Source organism: Podarcis gaigeae (assembly GCF_964106915.1).
Source record: "Podarcis gaigeae genome assembly, chromosome: 7".
In the NCBI taxonomy this organism is placed as follows: Eukaryota; Metazoa; Chordata; class Lepidosauria; order Squamata; family Lacertidae; genus Podarcis; species Podarcis gaigeae.
In genome coordinates this window covers 84,543,444-84,559,039 of record NC_139683.1, presented here as the reverse complement: position 1 = coordinate 84,559,039, position 15,596 = coordinate 84,543,444, and the positions used below count along the sequence as shown (strand labels likewise).

The 15,596-nt window shown below is 44.9% G+C and overlaps 1 long non-coding RNA gene across 1 annotated transcript in view; it reads left to right on the top strand.

Annotated features, from left to right (window-relative positions):
* The window catches only part of LOC310848919, a 222,257-nt gene that overhangs the window by 60,225 nt on the left and 146,436 nt on the right, over positions 1-15,596 (top strand). The gene's annotated exons all lie outside the window — the stretch shown is intronic.

Sequence of the window (15,596 nt, the reverse complement as noted above, 5' to 3'; positions counted from 1 at the left end):
AATGCTCAGAGGTTATCAGTATTAAGTTGTGGACGAACATATCAGACGACACAGCGATTCTTCCAAAGCAGCTCTTTATTTGTAAGCTGGAACAGAACTGAACTGAGGAGCTCAGTCAGCCTGCTTATATAGAGCTCCACTAGAATGCAACAGTAACCATTTTCTGTAACTAGCCAATCACTGAACATCACTTTCGATCCTTCATTTGCATAACTATCTACAGAATCCCCCTGCTGGCCCAGGGTGAGAACTTCAGTACATAACAATCAGGATTTGGTGGTTGTCAATGGCAGATACTTACATGTTTAAAGAATAGACACCTTTACCCTTATGGGCCTTATTGAAGTTAAAGATGAACAAACGCTAGATATGGATGGCATCTACACTGGAGTTCTTAAAGGACTCAAATCTGAAATTGCTAGCCTTTTTGGAGAAATATGTAACATGTCCCTAGAATCAGCCTCCATGGTGGAGGACCAAGAAGTGGGTGATGTACCATTGTTTTAAAAAGAAGTATTCCAGGAAGGATACAGGAAATTACAGGTGCATTAACTTAACATCTGTTTGAGGAAAAGTAGGAGAAAGCATCATTATTAAAGATCAAATTACCAAGAACATACCTTGCTGAAGTAGAGTTGACCTGACTTCTCAAATATAAGTTCTGTCTAGCTAACCTTTTTAGGGTTCTTTGAGAGGGCCCATATGTAGGTGATAACGGTGACCTAGAACACATCATATACCATTAGACCTCAGTGCCAGCAAAAGACTGATGGCCTCCAGCTCTACTTCCCATTTTCCTTGGAGGCAGGTGAGGTTGTGCAGGTGCTGGACCAAGTGCTCGGTGGCAGGAGGCAGTCAGCAAACACACTTCTGCATAGCTGTCAACTTACAGATTTGAAAATAAGGGACCAGCAGCCTTGAAAATAAGGGACCAGCAGCCAAAATAAGGGACCAGCAGCCAAAATAAGGGACCAGCAGCCTCACCTGTTCCAGGCACTCCAGTCTTCCTGTCCTGCAGTCTGGTCAAACTCATGCTGGTAGCTTCGAGAACACTGTCCAACCAACTTTGTAACCAGAGGTTCAACTGAATAGAATCTGAATCACATGCACCACAAGGCCTATGCAGCCTCAACTTAAGATGGCTCCCCGGCCTGGCTTTGCACTGCAAAGTTTGCAGCAGCACGTGCAACAAAATGGCATCCAGCGTTCAAAAAACCCCTCAGCTTGCATTAACTAGCCACACACAATGCATGCAAGCTCCACCCCCCCAGTCGTTCTTAGACTTCTTATTGGTTGAGCAATACAGTTGGAGCCTCCCTCCTCCCTGGCCAGCAGGGAGGGAGGGAGAGGAGCTGCTTCCTTTGAAATTTAAGGGACAACATTTAAGGGACATTTAAAGGACATCCATTAATAAGGGACAGCAGCGGGACTTGGCGCTGGAATAAGGGACTGTCCCTTCAAATAAAGGACACTTGACAGCTATGCTTCTGTAGGATTCTGCTTCAGTGGGCTCTCTCTGCCAACGGGCAGACCACACAAGGCAGTCATCCATTTTTGTTTCTCAAGAGATACAGAAGTCCCCATTCTGAGAGAACAGTTTGCTCCCCTCAGAGTCCTTGAATCCAGTCACACTCACAGAATTGCAGAGCTGGATTCCTGCAAAGCAGGAATCACAGCTAACTTGTGACTTCCAAGGTTACAGTGGAAAATCCACCCAACTCTTTCCTTCACCTTCATGTCAAGTTAACCATCTATTTTACTCTCTCACTTGTGTCTGTCTTTCTTATTTCACAGATCTCACCCGTATTTTACATTTGTGAGATTTTGAAAGCTATTTTCATTTGAGGTTTCCCCCTTACTGGTTTCTTAACCCTCTCCTTATCCAAATGGAAGTCTGCTTTCCACTCCACAAGCATTTGTTTATTCCTGACAGTAGCAAAAGTTCATACCTGAGCTAACACCCCGGGAAAGAATATTTCATCCTCCTCTGCTTAAAAGCTGTTTAATTCTCCACATTGCTACACTCAGAGATTCTCTGTCCCTGAGAAGGAAGACACTTTCTGTAAGGGAAGTCCCTTTTCTTTTAAAGTTGTTTGGGCAGGCTAATTCCAAATCTGTTTGTAGATCTGCACAAAGAAAATAATGAGGCTGTTTGCAGACTGCAATGTTCCTTGCAAAGTGTGAAGGGTGAGCCTGCGAAGGAAAAACAGATGAAAATGGTTCTGATCTGCTAATTGGATTTTTAAAAAAATCTCCCCAGCTAATCTCAGCTGGAACTCTTAAAAGCAATTTCACTTGTGTGACTTTTGAGGCAACAGTGAAAAAAATACAAATAACAACCACCGCTCTGGCATCATCTTGGCCCTCTAAGCTATACTGCCATTATTCCCATTTTACTTAAAGTCACCAGCTGGCTGGCCATATTCAGATGTCCTGATAAACTGCAGGGCATGGTTTGCTGTGAATGAGCTCATATACACTTCTGATTCACTCCTGCTACACTCCTCCCTTGGTGCCAAGATTTGTTCCTGACTTTTCAGTTGTGCTTTGTTTGGGAGAGGAGTGAAGCCAGAGTAATTGGGCAGTGTCCACAGCAAGTATCCCACATGAATCTCTGGTGATACTAGACTATTGTTGAAAGCCACCCCAATCTCCGAGTGGTGCAAGATTCCTGGGGTTCTAGGCTCTCACCCAGAGCCAGTGTTTCCTTCTGGAAATGAGGCACAGCAGAGACTGTGGTGTCCTTAGGATATATGGTTTATTTACATATATATAACCTAAGCCTACCTTCTTCTTCTTTCTTTGGCGATCACTCGTAGCCAAGTAAGATTGTCTTCCATACACAGTCTTAACAGTGAGTCCATAAGTGACTGTGGAGGCCAGTTCTGAATCCACACATCCTTCCACAGTGGGGACATAGGTTTCTAGGTAGGAGTTGATCGCGGTGAGGGTTTGCCAGGTGTGCCTTCCTCTTAGCGTGTTTCTCCCTTTCGTCCTGAGTTCAAGCGTCTTCAAAGTCCATGACACCTTTGGTAAAGGCTGTTCTCCAATTGGAGCATTCACAGGCCAGTGTTTCCCAATTCCCGGTGTTTATACTACATTTTTTTAGATTTGCCTTGAGAGAGTTTTAAGCCTCTTTTGTTGACCACCAGCATTACGCTTTTCATTTTTAAGTTTGGAATAGAGTAGTTGTTTTGGAAGACGATAATCAGGCATCCGCACAACATGACCTGTCCAATGAAGTTGATGTTGAAGAATCTTTGCTCCTTCCAGTACACTGGCATTATTTTGCCTGTCTTCCCAAGTAATGTGTAAAATTTTTCGGAGACAATCTTGATGGAATCTTTCGAGGAGTTGGAGGTGGTGTTTATAAGTGGTCCACGTTTCACAAGCATACAGCAAGATTGGTAGCACAATAGCTTTGTAAACAAGCATTTTTGTTTCCCTGTGAATATCCCACTCCTCAAACACTCTGCACTTCAATTGGGAGAAAGCTGCACTCTCAGAGTTTAGGCGATGCTGGATTTCAACATCAATGTTGGCCCTTGTGGAAAGATAACTGCCCAGTTAGGAAAACACTTTCCAATGTTACAGCACTGAGCTGGATTTGCCTGCGTTGAGATATAATCTTGATAGCTATCATGGAACATATTAATCAGTGATCTGTCCAGCAGTCATTTGCACTCATTATAGCTTTTGTAAGGAGCACATCACAGTGAACTTCAGCTTGGACAATTACATGGTCTAAGAGGTGCCAATGGTTCAACCGAGGGTGCCTCCATGATGTTTTAAATTATTATTTTTGCCAAAAGAGTGTGTTGGTAATAACAAGGTTGTGCGCTGCACATATAGTCAAAAGTAAGATTCCGTTCTGTTTGCTGTTACCAATTCCTTGTTTCCCAATAGTTCCGGGCCGCAGATTGAAATCTAGCCCAACTTTTGCATTAAAATCACCCAGGAAGATAATTTTATCCTCCTTAGTTGTCTTTGATAGTATGGCATCCAGCTGGCAGCAAAAAAGTTATTTAATGTTTTCATCGGCATCCAGTGTTGGTGCATAAGCACTTAGAATAGTAGCCTGTTGGCTTTTGGTGAGTTTTATTTGAAGGGTTGAAAGCTGCTCATTAATACCGGTGGGGACTTCTGACAAGAGCGTCACAAGATCGTTTTTGATAGCAAAGCCTACTCCATGTATTCAACATTCTTGTTCAGGTAGAGCTTTCCAGAAGAATGTGTACCATGGAGGGACTCATAGAATTACCAGCCTGCAACCCCTTCCCCTCTCTGTCACATCACACCCAGCTCTTGCAATGTACTTCAAATGGTGGCTTTGATTTCTAGCTGACTCTGGGTTGAGGGAGGGGTCCCACCCTTTGCCATCTAGCTCAGAGCTTTTGGTTCCTAATGGTCCATTTCATTCACCTTGTCCTCTTAATGGCTCATCCCTTTTCCTTTGTTTTGTTAATGGCTCATCTCCCAGGCGATCTCCTGAATATGGGAAGATGGGTCCAGGGATTAGTAGTCTGGCATCCGCTTTAACAAACACAAGTCTTGATTAGACTCTAACTGGACCCAAATTTAGGGGATTCTGGCACCAGCAAACTCATAACAATATAAAGCTGGTTCACCTTGGTCCAAATCCAGTATTGTGACTGCACTGCTGTGAAGGATTTTCATAGGGAATGTGGTTTTGTGTTCTATTCATTTCATTGCTAGAACATTGAAGAATTAAGTCTCCTGCATTTATGTATGAGATGAAAATTTCCTATTGATTTTTTAAAATCAACAAATGTCAAGGGAAAAAGACATTGTTTAACTCATGCCCAATTCCAATTTTGTAATTATATTTCCAAGATTATTAAAATAATATCTTATAACAGCGAAGGAGAATAAATGGCACAGTAAATTGTATCCTATTTTTGCTCTTATCTTTGTCCTCATTCCGTTGTTTTGCATTGATATTATTATATTTTGTTAAAGCTCGCTTTCATTTTTCCTCGCTCTCTGGAGATTAAGTCTAGGTGAACAATACAGGGTTATCAAGACAAATTCAATTTCGCAGGATCCTAAAGGGAAATATTTATGAAAATGCTACCATTAGAAAAGATAAGATGCCTGTCTCACTTGTCTTCCTGTGGCTGAGATTATAAATCAAAGCTGAATACATCAAGACTAACACTTTGTGAAGCAAGGCAAGGGGCATAATATTTCAGCAATGGAAAAGATCATATTTTATTTTACCAAATACTTTTATTTTATCTGGTATTTTCAGTTTCTTTCTCCTCAAGCGATAAAATTAAAATTATTATATTGTTACATCTGGAAAGTCAAAACATTTAATACATTTAATTGCAGGCTGGATCTTCCTTAGTTGTTTCTTGACCCATCAGCAGTTGACAAGGGATGGGATGGATCATCCAAGACTCAATGACCCAAGATTCATCTTCCTCCTCCTCCTCCTCCTCTTAGTTTTTGTTCCAAAGGCCTCCCTCCCTGCATTTGCAACTGAATACAGTTACAGTTCCTGCGTGCTACACCTGTTGAGCAGGTGCCAATGAGAGAGGTCTCCACTGGTGCCTTAATTTTTTTTTCTTGTTGATCCCTTCCGACAGAGGCTTAAATTATAAACCCCGGTGATCACTTTCTTGACACTGTTTCCAGAAGAGCTAATGTTGCTAACTAAGCTGACTGCTGTTAATTTTAATTAGGGGATGCAATCAACGTTAGTGCTTTCTTTTGGTGATGCACCCACGTCCACTGGGTCCTCCAATCAGGGTTCAAATTTTTCACAGTGGGACAGTGAGTAAAGAATAAACAGTGATAACAATCAAAGATTCGAGAGCATAACAGACACAAATCAGTTCATTGGTGTACAATGCTTCATTTAGGCGTATTATAATGTTCAATAGAAGGTAATGATACAGTATTATGAAATTTGAATAAAATAAAGCAAGGTGAAGGAATCTAAGCTGACATCTTTATCAAGCTATCCACCATGGCCTTATTGCTGGTCAGTCACCACTGGTTTCTTTCTCATTAAAGCATATGTGAAATTAGGGTGTGTGTGTGTGTGTGTGTCCCCATGTGTGTGACATCACACTTGTTGACCTCAAATTGCATTTGCATGCCTATGGCTTTGGGTTACTGTGGTGCTGCACAAAAGATGAGTTGCATTCAGAAATCATGGGACACGCGGACAAAATCCTGAGACAAACAACATGTGTCTGAGCCCTGCAATCAGGGCTCTTACCGGTAGGCCGGCAGCAACCACACCAGAAGAGACCAACTCTCAGTCTGATGCCGGCAAAGCGCAGACCATCTGCTACTGGCTGGGAAACCAAACCAGGAAGACTCCAGGCAGCCCCTTCAGCCTAGTCCTCCTGTATCTATGGTCGCCTACAGAAGATGCTGATGGGGTGTGTGCTGGGGGCTTGTCCACACTGTGGACACTGCCAGTGTGGTGTAGTGGTTAAGAGCGATAGACTAGTAATCTGGGGAACCAGGTTCACATCTCTGCTCCTCCACATGCAGCTGCTGTGTGACCTTGGGCCAGTCACCCTTCTCTGAAGTCTCTCAGCCCCACTCACCTCACAGAGTGTTTGTTGTGGGGGAGGAAGGGAAAGGAGATTGTTAGCTGCTTTGAGACTCCTTTGGGTAGTGATAAAGCGGGATATCAAATCCAAACTCTTCTTCTTCTTCTTCTTCTTCTTCTTCTTCTTCTTCTTCTTCTTCTTCTTCTTCTCCCCTGCCTAGAAAGCACAGGTCCAAGCTGTTTTCCACAAGTCTGAGTAGTTTTGCCTTTGCCCCATTGCATTCCCCTGGAAATTGGAACAAATGGCAATCCGCAGAAAACCCGATTGCTGTTTGTTCCGATTCAGCTGTAAAGATGCGGTTTCCCTGGGGTAAAACGATGAGGCAAATGGAGGTGAGGATAACCCATGCACATATGAAACTGTTCTTACTTCCTGTTCTCATTTATTTGCAGAGAACACCCTGGCGCTTGGGGTCCCATGATGAACTAGCCAAAGGATTTGAGAATGAGCAGCAGTTTGAGCACAGCTCTCTCTCTGATCTGCTTCCACTGGTTCCCACTGGCTTTCATTAAAGGTCACAGAGCAACCAGCGCTTTGTTTTTTGCCCTGTGCATGAACCCTCTGCAACAACCGTTTAGAAGGCCTCCTGTCTTATATTTTCTTATGATTTCACGATGAGTAACTCCCATAGCCATCATCCAAAAACACTCCAAGATTCAAATCAATTCCAGATGGAAGTCCACATGAAACCGCAGAATCTGCCTAGGCTTCCACCTCAAGTCATATATAAGCCTTATAATTCGAGCTTAATGTCCTGTTCATTCTAACCACAGTTCTGGCTTGTCCAAAAGTTAGCGGACATTTTTGGTAAATATTGTGGAGACTCTTGTCTGAATGTGGTGTGCTTAATAAAACCAGCATCTGACCCAACCAAGTTGGTCCATTGCTTTGCTTACTTTCTGACATTTACCAGATAGACAGAGGGACGAGCTCTTTTCCGAGGTGCAAGGGAAGCAGCGGGCAAAAGAAGCTTCTCATGTGCACCGCAGTGGCAAGAACATCCTTCTACGCCACACTGACGGTATCTGCCCTACGATTCAGACAATTATTTTTACACGGAGCAGACATGTTTCCCACACAGCGATCCTTGGGAGTTTTGTTGCCATGTCAAGTTGAGGGAAATAACGATAAGAACAGCATTGCTTTGGGCTTATTTACTTGTTTTTATTTGTTAAATTTATATACCATCCTTCATCTGACAATCACAGAGCACCGGTTTATGCAATCTCTTTTTCTCACAAGGCCCTTGTATTAAACTTGATTCATTTCATCCCATGGCTTGTGCAATGCACACCAGCCATGGCCCACTTCATTTTGTGAAAATGTTGCAGTTCCCCCCCGATTCTGCAAGATGTGCTGCAAGAACTCCTTTTGCTATTTGCAAATCCCCAGGCATCCACCTGCATGGCCCCAGTGGCGCAGTCCTTGGTTTGACTTGCAGAGTCTTGTCCATTTCCTCTTCTGCACACCCTCAATGCGGAAATAACCATTGCCTGTTTTCTTGCAAGCACAGTTGCTAGAAAATGCAGGGAAAACAAAAATATTTTAAACAAGACCAATATTTGATTTTATGGCATGGCTTGGGTGAGTGGGGAACAGCTTTTCCATGAAAGCAGGGACACAAAATACAAGGTTGCATGGATGACAATGGGCCCCTCCTCTCTGCAAGCAATAAAATGGTGCAGAGGCTTTGAGAGCTGAGCTGGCAGATTTTTTTCTGCGATATTTAGTACAGCAAGGTAAGTCCACTTACCTGTGCATATGCATCATCACTTTAAATGGGACCGAGGTCTAAGGTGACATGGTTAGGATTGTGCTGCTGTATAACCTTTAGGGCACATCTCAAAAGTTTTTGTCTAATTTTACAGTGGGAATTCCTGAGGCTGATAAGGAAGCAGTCCAATTGAATCAGAATGGGTGAATTATACATAATATCCCATCAAACAGATCCTCCGTTCCTTTTTTTTTATCTTCCATGGAGGACAGAAAAGGAGAAGAGCTCAGAAATAGGGCAGAGAGGAGAGAGAGAGAGAGAGAGAGAGAGAGAGAGAGACCCACAAAGAGGACAATGGACAATAGAGCTTCTGCAGGACTGACCTCTTCATACACAAGAATCTTGTGTAGAAAGCATTACTACCTCCTTCTCTCTCTCTCTCTCTCTCTCTCTCTCTCTCTCTCTCTCTCTCTCTCACACACACACACACACACACACAATCACATCATGCAATGAGACCCTTAGATGAGACCTACAGGTAGCAGACCGGTAAAAAAGCATAGCAAGAGCCAGCGAGGTGTAGTGGTTAAGAGTGGTAGACTCGTAATCTGGTGAACCGGGTTCGCGTCTCCGCTCCTCCACATGCAGCTGCTGGGTGACCTTGAGCTAGTCACACTTCTCTGAAGTCTCTCAGCCCCACTCACCTCACAGAGTGTTTGTTGTGGGGGAGGAAGGGAAAGGAGAATGTTAGCCGCTTTGAGACTCCTTTGGGTAGTGATAAAGCGGGATAACAAATCCAAACTCTTCTTCTCTTCTGCTAATGGCTACCATCACCACCTCAGTTCCAAGAGATTCACATTTCTGCAACACAACAAATCTGACGAGGAACCAAATCGACTGTTGGGAAGTTGTGGTTCGAGGACCTGACCCCTGCAATGTGAAAAGAATACACAAGGACACGTGATATAAGGTTAATGGGCAAGGAAAGGCCACAACTTTATTGATTACAGCAGTGAAAAGGTATTGGCTTAGGCATTGGATTTCTCAAACAAGTGGGTTTATTCACCAGTAGGTGGAGCCTGTTGATGCTAATCCAACTATAGGCTCTCCCCTGATGTCACCGAGGGTCGTGCCATGGCCTCCCGCCAAGCAGGCATCGGGACAGAATACACGACCGCCAGATTCCTTTAACGGAATACCCAAAAATTGAAGGCATAGGCGATGGCCACACCTAGCTCTTCGACACACCACAACACATTATTCCAATGCCTAACCTACCCACCAATACCACAAAAGTTGTGACGATTGCTACGAGGTAGGCGAAAAAACCAAAAAGCCTAATGCCAAATGGAAAAACTCCTACCAGGCCCCCTAGACAACCAGGGCGACCAACCTAAGGTCCATAGCAAGGCCAATGACCTAAGCCCTAACTCAAAGGGAGTGGAGGGTGGGTGACTCGCGGCGAGACGACAAAGAATGAGGCTGGGGAGAGGCTGGTGCCGCAGCAAAAAGGCTGCTAAACACGCCCCTCTCAGGCGCCTGGTTGGATGCCTGCCGAGGGGCGTGGGCGCCAGCCAGGTGAGGTGGGGGCAGGGGACTCACGCCCCCTGCTAGGGGCGGAGCTCGGGCTCCCGCCCACAACCACTCCCCTCTCTTGCAAGGAGGAGAGTCTTTGCCATTGGATCGGTTATCTTTTGTTTGCTACAAAAGATCTCTGCTACTAAATACTACTAAGTCACCTGAACCTTATCAGCTTGTAAACATTTGCAAACATTCATGAACATTTGAACAGGATGGAGCTCAATATCAAGCTTGATATTTGCGAAATTTACTACCATCCCTAGTTGGGGACACTCCATCCAACACTTTTCAGCATTAACTCCAGACTGCAAAACAAGTTAACTGCTCGTGCTTTGCTGAAGTGGGGGGTTGGGCCCGAGTTTCTTCTTGTTTTGCTTGCCTGTGCCTTAAAATAAAATTGAACTTGTCTATGGGAAGTCGTATGCAAGGACTACGAATGGTGTGCTGCATATGGACTTGTTATTCTGGAATATGGAAGAGTCACATCTCATCTTAAGGAATTCAACTGCCCCTGAAGGCCTTGTGAGTCCTGAGCTCTGCGGAAGGAAGAGCCTTTCAGCGCATTTGGCATCACACAGTTCTCTTGGGGCGGGAAGTTGGGGAGGAATTAAAATTCAAGAGCCACCTTCCTTTACCGGAGAATAATTCCTTGCCATCAAAATCAGTGAGCAACCAATTAATTCTAAACTTCCTGCCCTCAAGCAGGCTACGTTACCTCTTGTAAAATAATTTATTTTCAGCGTCCTTCATTTTTCCCTTTCTTTAATAAAGATCGGAGAGAACTGCTGAATTCCATCACATTGAAGACGGGCGTTTTATATGGCAGGAGAGCTAGACTTTTCAAACCATTCACCAGGAATAAAAAACGTTAATCATGTCTTTGTGGAAGCGGCTGTCAGAGCTAGTCAGCGTTCGGTTCAAAAGCTTCCAGGGCGCTGGTCAGAGCAGAACTTGATAAAATCACAGTGCTGAACTGTGCATGTTGCTCTAAACGCTGAAATTTCTATTTTTCTGAACAGGGAAGGAGAAGGAGGAGAAGGAGAAGGAGAAGGAGAAGACCATTTATATCATTTAAAATGTTGATATTTGACATTTAAAAGGTTGGCACTTCACATTTATTGAAACATTCAAATTCAGGCTCCCTGTCTGAATCTGATGAGGAAATTGCTAGTGAGCATTTGGGGGGGCATGCAAAGCCCCCCTTGTGGGACATGGGTGGCACTGTGGGTTAAACCACAGAGCCTAGGACTTGCCAATCAGAAGGTTGGCGGTTCGAATCCCCGCGACGGGGTGAGCTCCCGTTGCTCGGTCCCTGCTCCTGCCAACCTAGCAGTTCAAAAGCACGTCAAAGTGCAAGTAGATAAATAGGTTCCACTCCGATGAGAAGGTAAACGGCATTTCCGTGTGCTGCTCTGGTTCACCAGTTGTGGCTTAGTCATGCTGGCCACATGATCCAGAAGCTGTAAGCCGGCTCCCTCGGCCGATAAAGCGAGGTGAGCACCGCAACCCCAGAATCAGCCACGACTGGACCTAATGGTCAGGGGTCCCTTTACCTTTATGCAAAGCCCCTTACTTGGGAGCTGCTGTCTATTTCCTGGGCGAGGCTGGATTTGCTGGTTGGCTGTGCTGTTATGGTGGGGAGTTGTGACTGCATTGGTGCAGCACCAGGTTTGTGTGGACATTGCTTTCTCCATAGAAGAGGGTCAAATGCTATCTTTTATAATAGTTCTCTGCAGGGTTAATAAAGCCCTCCTGTTTAGGGACTTCCGGGTTAGCGCCATCGACTAATGGCGGATTCCCTCCGAGGTCCGGAGGGAATCGGCTCCGCAGGATCGGGCCTTGTCCGCGGTGGTGACGCGGGGACCCTCAAAAATCACAGGCGCAGATGCCTGTGAGCGTGGTGACTCGGCGGGCACCATTTGCGCCCCCCCCAAACTGCGAAGGAGCCTTTTTAAAGGCTACGGAACGGGGACGGGGGACGGCGCGGTGCTGTGAGTAGACTGTTACTTCTGCGGAGCAAAGCCGCATGCCATTGTCGGAGAAGCGCTGACTTTTTCCTTGGAACATTTGGACCTAAAAATAAGAACCCGTGAGTAAATATGAAATTCGGAATTTAAAGAAAATTTTGCTGAATTAGGAACGAGCGGAGAAGGGTTAAAAAGGAAGTCCCCCCCCCCTTTGTAGATATTTTAAAGCAAAGAGCTTGCTATCTAAGGTCGAGAGAATCTTCTTTTTTTCTTCTAAAAGCTTTTAAACTTCACGGTTTGACACTACAAGAATTTTACCGGAGGATAAAAGTAACTTTGGGAGTTAAAGTTTCACCCCCCCCGAACCCGGGGGCATCCCGCGAGAGAGCCTGTTGATGAAGTACTGAAGAGTTTGACAGCAGTCAAACTAGCTGTCAAAGGAAAGGAAAAAGGGAACTTTGTCTTTGTCGCTTCTGCTGGCTATATTTGTTGCAATTTTTCAAAAATAAGGGAGAGCTGATACAAACTAACTTGTTTACTGGGTTTAAATCGAAAGACAGTAAAGTACCAAAATCCCCCTTGTGGGCGGTAGGGACATTACAAGAATGGCTGAAGGAAATAAAAATCAGACGGAACTCAATAGAATATTTGTTCTCCTGGGAAAGTTACAAGAACAGACCGATGTTTTGACTACAAGTGTGAACACTTTGGTCTTGGCAGTAAATAACATTGCTGAGACTGATAAGGAGTGGAAGCAAGAAATCTACATAATTGAACAATCAGAGGAATCTGAGAGCCATGGGAATATGGAGAAAGAGACACATGTTGTTTTTGAAGAAAAGGAAGGAGGAGTTCTAACCTTGCAGATGTTAAAGGAGACCTATAATTCGAGGCCTGACAGGAAGGTAACAAAGGAGAATAAAAATTGGAGGTGGAAAGTCTGGCTTGAGATGGAAAATGAAGACCTATGGATCACAAATCTGACCAAGGTGGAAGTTGGAGTTTGGGGAACTTTTGGACTTGAGAGGAAGATGAAACTAGGTTTGGAGCACCCCATAAGCGTTAATTTTAAATATGGAGGGTTAGTTGGAAAAAACATGGATCCTGTGGGGTTGGAGCCCCTCCGAGCCTTGGGGCTTAACATCAAGGACTGTCAAAGAGGCTGACAGAGAGGAACTGAGGGTGACTTGAGAGCCTCGGACGTGAGATCTCCAGGCTAAACAGTATATGATGAACAATTGTTGGGGACCAAAACCGGGAAAGGGGGGGTGGAGTTTGGTAATCCAAAGGGTATATAACTATAAATTACTTTGTTTTAATGTGTTGATTATTTGCATGGAAGTTGGGAAAGCCGTGGAAGGGAAAAATTGGCCGACCTTAAGAAATATGCTTAAGAATAAGAAATGATGTATAAGTATCGATGTTTAAGTTTCTATAAGTTAAAATTGGTTTTTAGAAAGGCCAAATTAAAATGAAAATAAGAATTGTAAAAATAATTTAAGGAAATGGAAGAAAGAGGAAAGGTAAAATTACAATATGTAAAAATTATTAAGCGAAGGTTGAGAAATAAGTAATAAGAATTTGCTGGAATAACAATTGAATTGGAATACAAGAAGGGGAGGTGTGAGGAGGTCTGAGAAAGAAGTTATATGAAAATAAGCAACTGAAATTGCATATGTTTTTAATTGTTTTTTTATGTTTTTTTGTATTTTTGTTAATTTTTGTTATGTTTGTTATTGAAAATGCTAATAAATATTCATTGGAAAAAAAGAAAAAGAAAAAAGCCCTCCTGTTTAAAGGCCTTATGATTCCCAGCTCAGCCATTAAACTCACTGGGTAACTTTTTGGCCAGCTGAAGTCTTTTTAAGGTTCTTTTCTGTGCAATGGTGGTTTGGAATATATGGGAGAAGAAAAATCCACTTCACTGAAAATGCCGCCAGCTGGGGAAGGGTCCTCTAAGCAAGAGACTTTCTAAAAGATGAAGAGAAACAGCAAACCAGTTTGCTTTGCACCTCACCCTTGAATGGCCCCCCAAAATGTGGAACATTTGACCCAGAACTAATAAAGTCCATTCAAAGCTACCACAGACCCAAAACAGAAAAAAGCTAGTTCTGGGTATAAACCCATAAGTAGGGGTACTTATAAGGGAGAAGAAAATCTCTCAAAACAAGTAACAAAGATTAATCAGAGCTGTGGGAATCTCAACAAACCCCATGTGAAAAATATTACGAGCACCGATTGTTGCAAGTGTTTCTCTTTGTTGTTGTTGTTGTTGTTTAGTCGTTTAGTCGTGTTCGACTCTTCGCGACCCCCTGGACCAGAGCACGCCAGGCACTACTCTCTTCCACTGCCTCCCACAGTTTGGTCAAACTCATGCTGGTAGCTTCGAGAACACTGTCCCACCATCTCGCCCTCTGTCGTCCCCTTCTCCTTGTGCCCTCCATCTTTCCCAACATCAGGGTCTTTTCCAGGGAGTCTTCTCTTCTCATGAGGTGGCCAAAGTATTGGAGCCTCAGCTTCAGGATCTGTCCTTCCAGTGAGCACTCAGGGCTGGTTTCCTTCAGAATGGAGAGGTTTGATCTTCTTGCAGTCCATGGGACTCTCAAGAGTCTCCTCCAGCACCAGAATTCAAAAGCATCAAGTGTTTCTCTTATGTTCTAGTAAATTGGTTAAGAGACAGGAAGCAGAGTAGGGCAGCCCTCCCAGTCAGAAGCAGAGCAAGCCGACTGAGCGCCTGGGGTGGCGCGCGTGACCTGCACCCAGGGGCAGGGCCAGCTGCCCATGGGGCGGGGCAAGCCAGGGCAGGACGCTCCATGGGGTCTCCGAGGAGTCTGCCTGTCTGCCCTACAGCTGAGGGGGAGGCAGCAGGCGGACCATTTGGGGCAGCGCACACCCACGCTACCGCTTCTCTCCCAGGAGAGATGCGTGGCTCAGGCACACTGCAGGCCCCGCAGTGAATGCCACCCGGCATTTTGCCACCCCCCTCAGCGGTGACACCCGGGGCAGCCCGCCCCCACTGCCCTCCTTCCTGCACCCAGTGGAGGGCTGCAGAAACCATAGTCCTGCAAGAATTGGTACTGAGCTCTGTGCTTCTTAACCTGTTCATAAATGAGCTAGAGTGGACGGGGGGAACCATTTTTGGACCCCTGAATGCATTTTTGAGAGAGTGCATAGAGAGGCTGGCAGCATACAACATGGCTACCTTCGTAGGTGTGGTCTAACACAAAACCAGCGCAGCAATGGCGAATCTTTCCCCATAATTGTATTTGCATAATAGAAAAGACTTAACCTGCTAAGTTTCTACCTGCTAAAGTAAAGGTAAAGGGACCCCTGACCATTAGGTCCAGTCGTGACCAACTCTGGGGTTGCGGTGCTCATCTCGCTTTATTGGCCGAGGGAGCCGGCGTACAGCTTCCGGGTCATGTGGCCAGCATGACTAAGCCACTTCTGGCGAACCAGAGCAGCGCACGGAAACGCTGTTTACCTTCCTGCCAGAACGGTACCTATTTATCTACTTGCACTTTGACGTGCTTTTGAACTGCTAGGTTGGCAGGAGCAGGGACCGAGCAACGGGAGCTCACCCCGTCACGGGGATTCGAACTGCCGACCTTCTGATTGGCAAGTCCTAGGCTCTGTTGTTTAACCCACAGCGCCACCTGCGTGCCTACATGGCAGTTAAATGCACAAGCCCTTCTTTAGGCTAGTCTGTCCTGGGGTGGGCAGCTGCCGCCACCAACACAG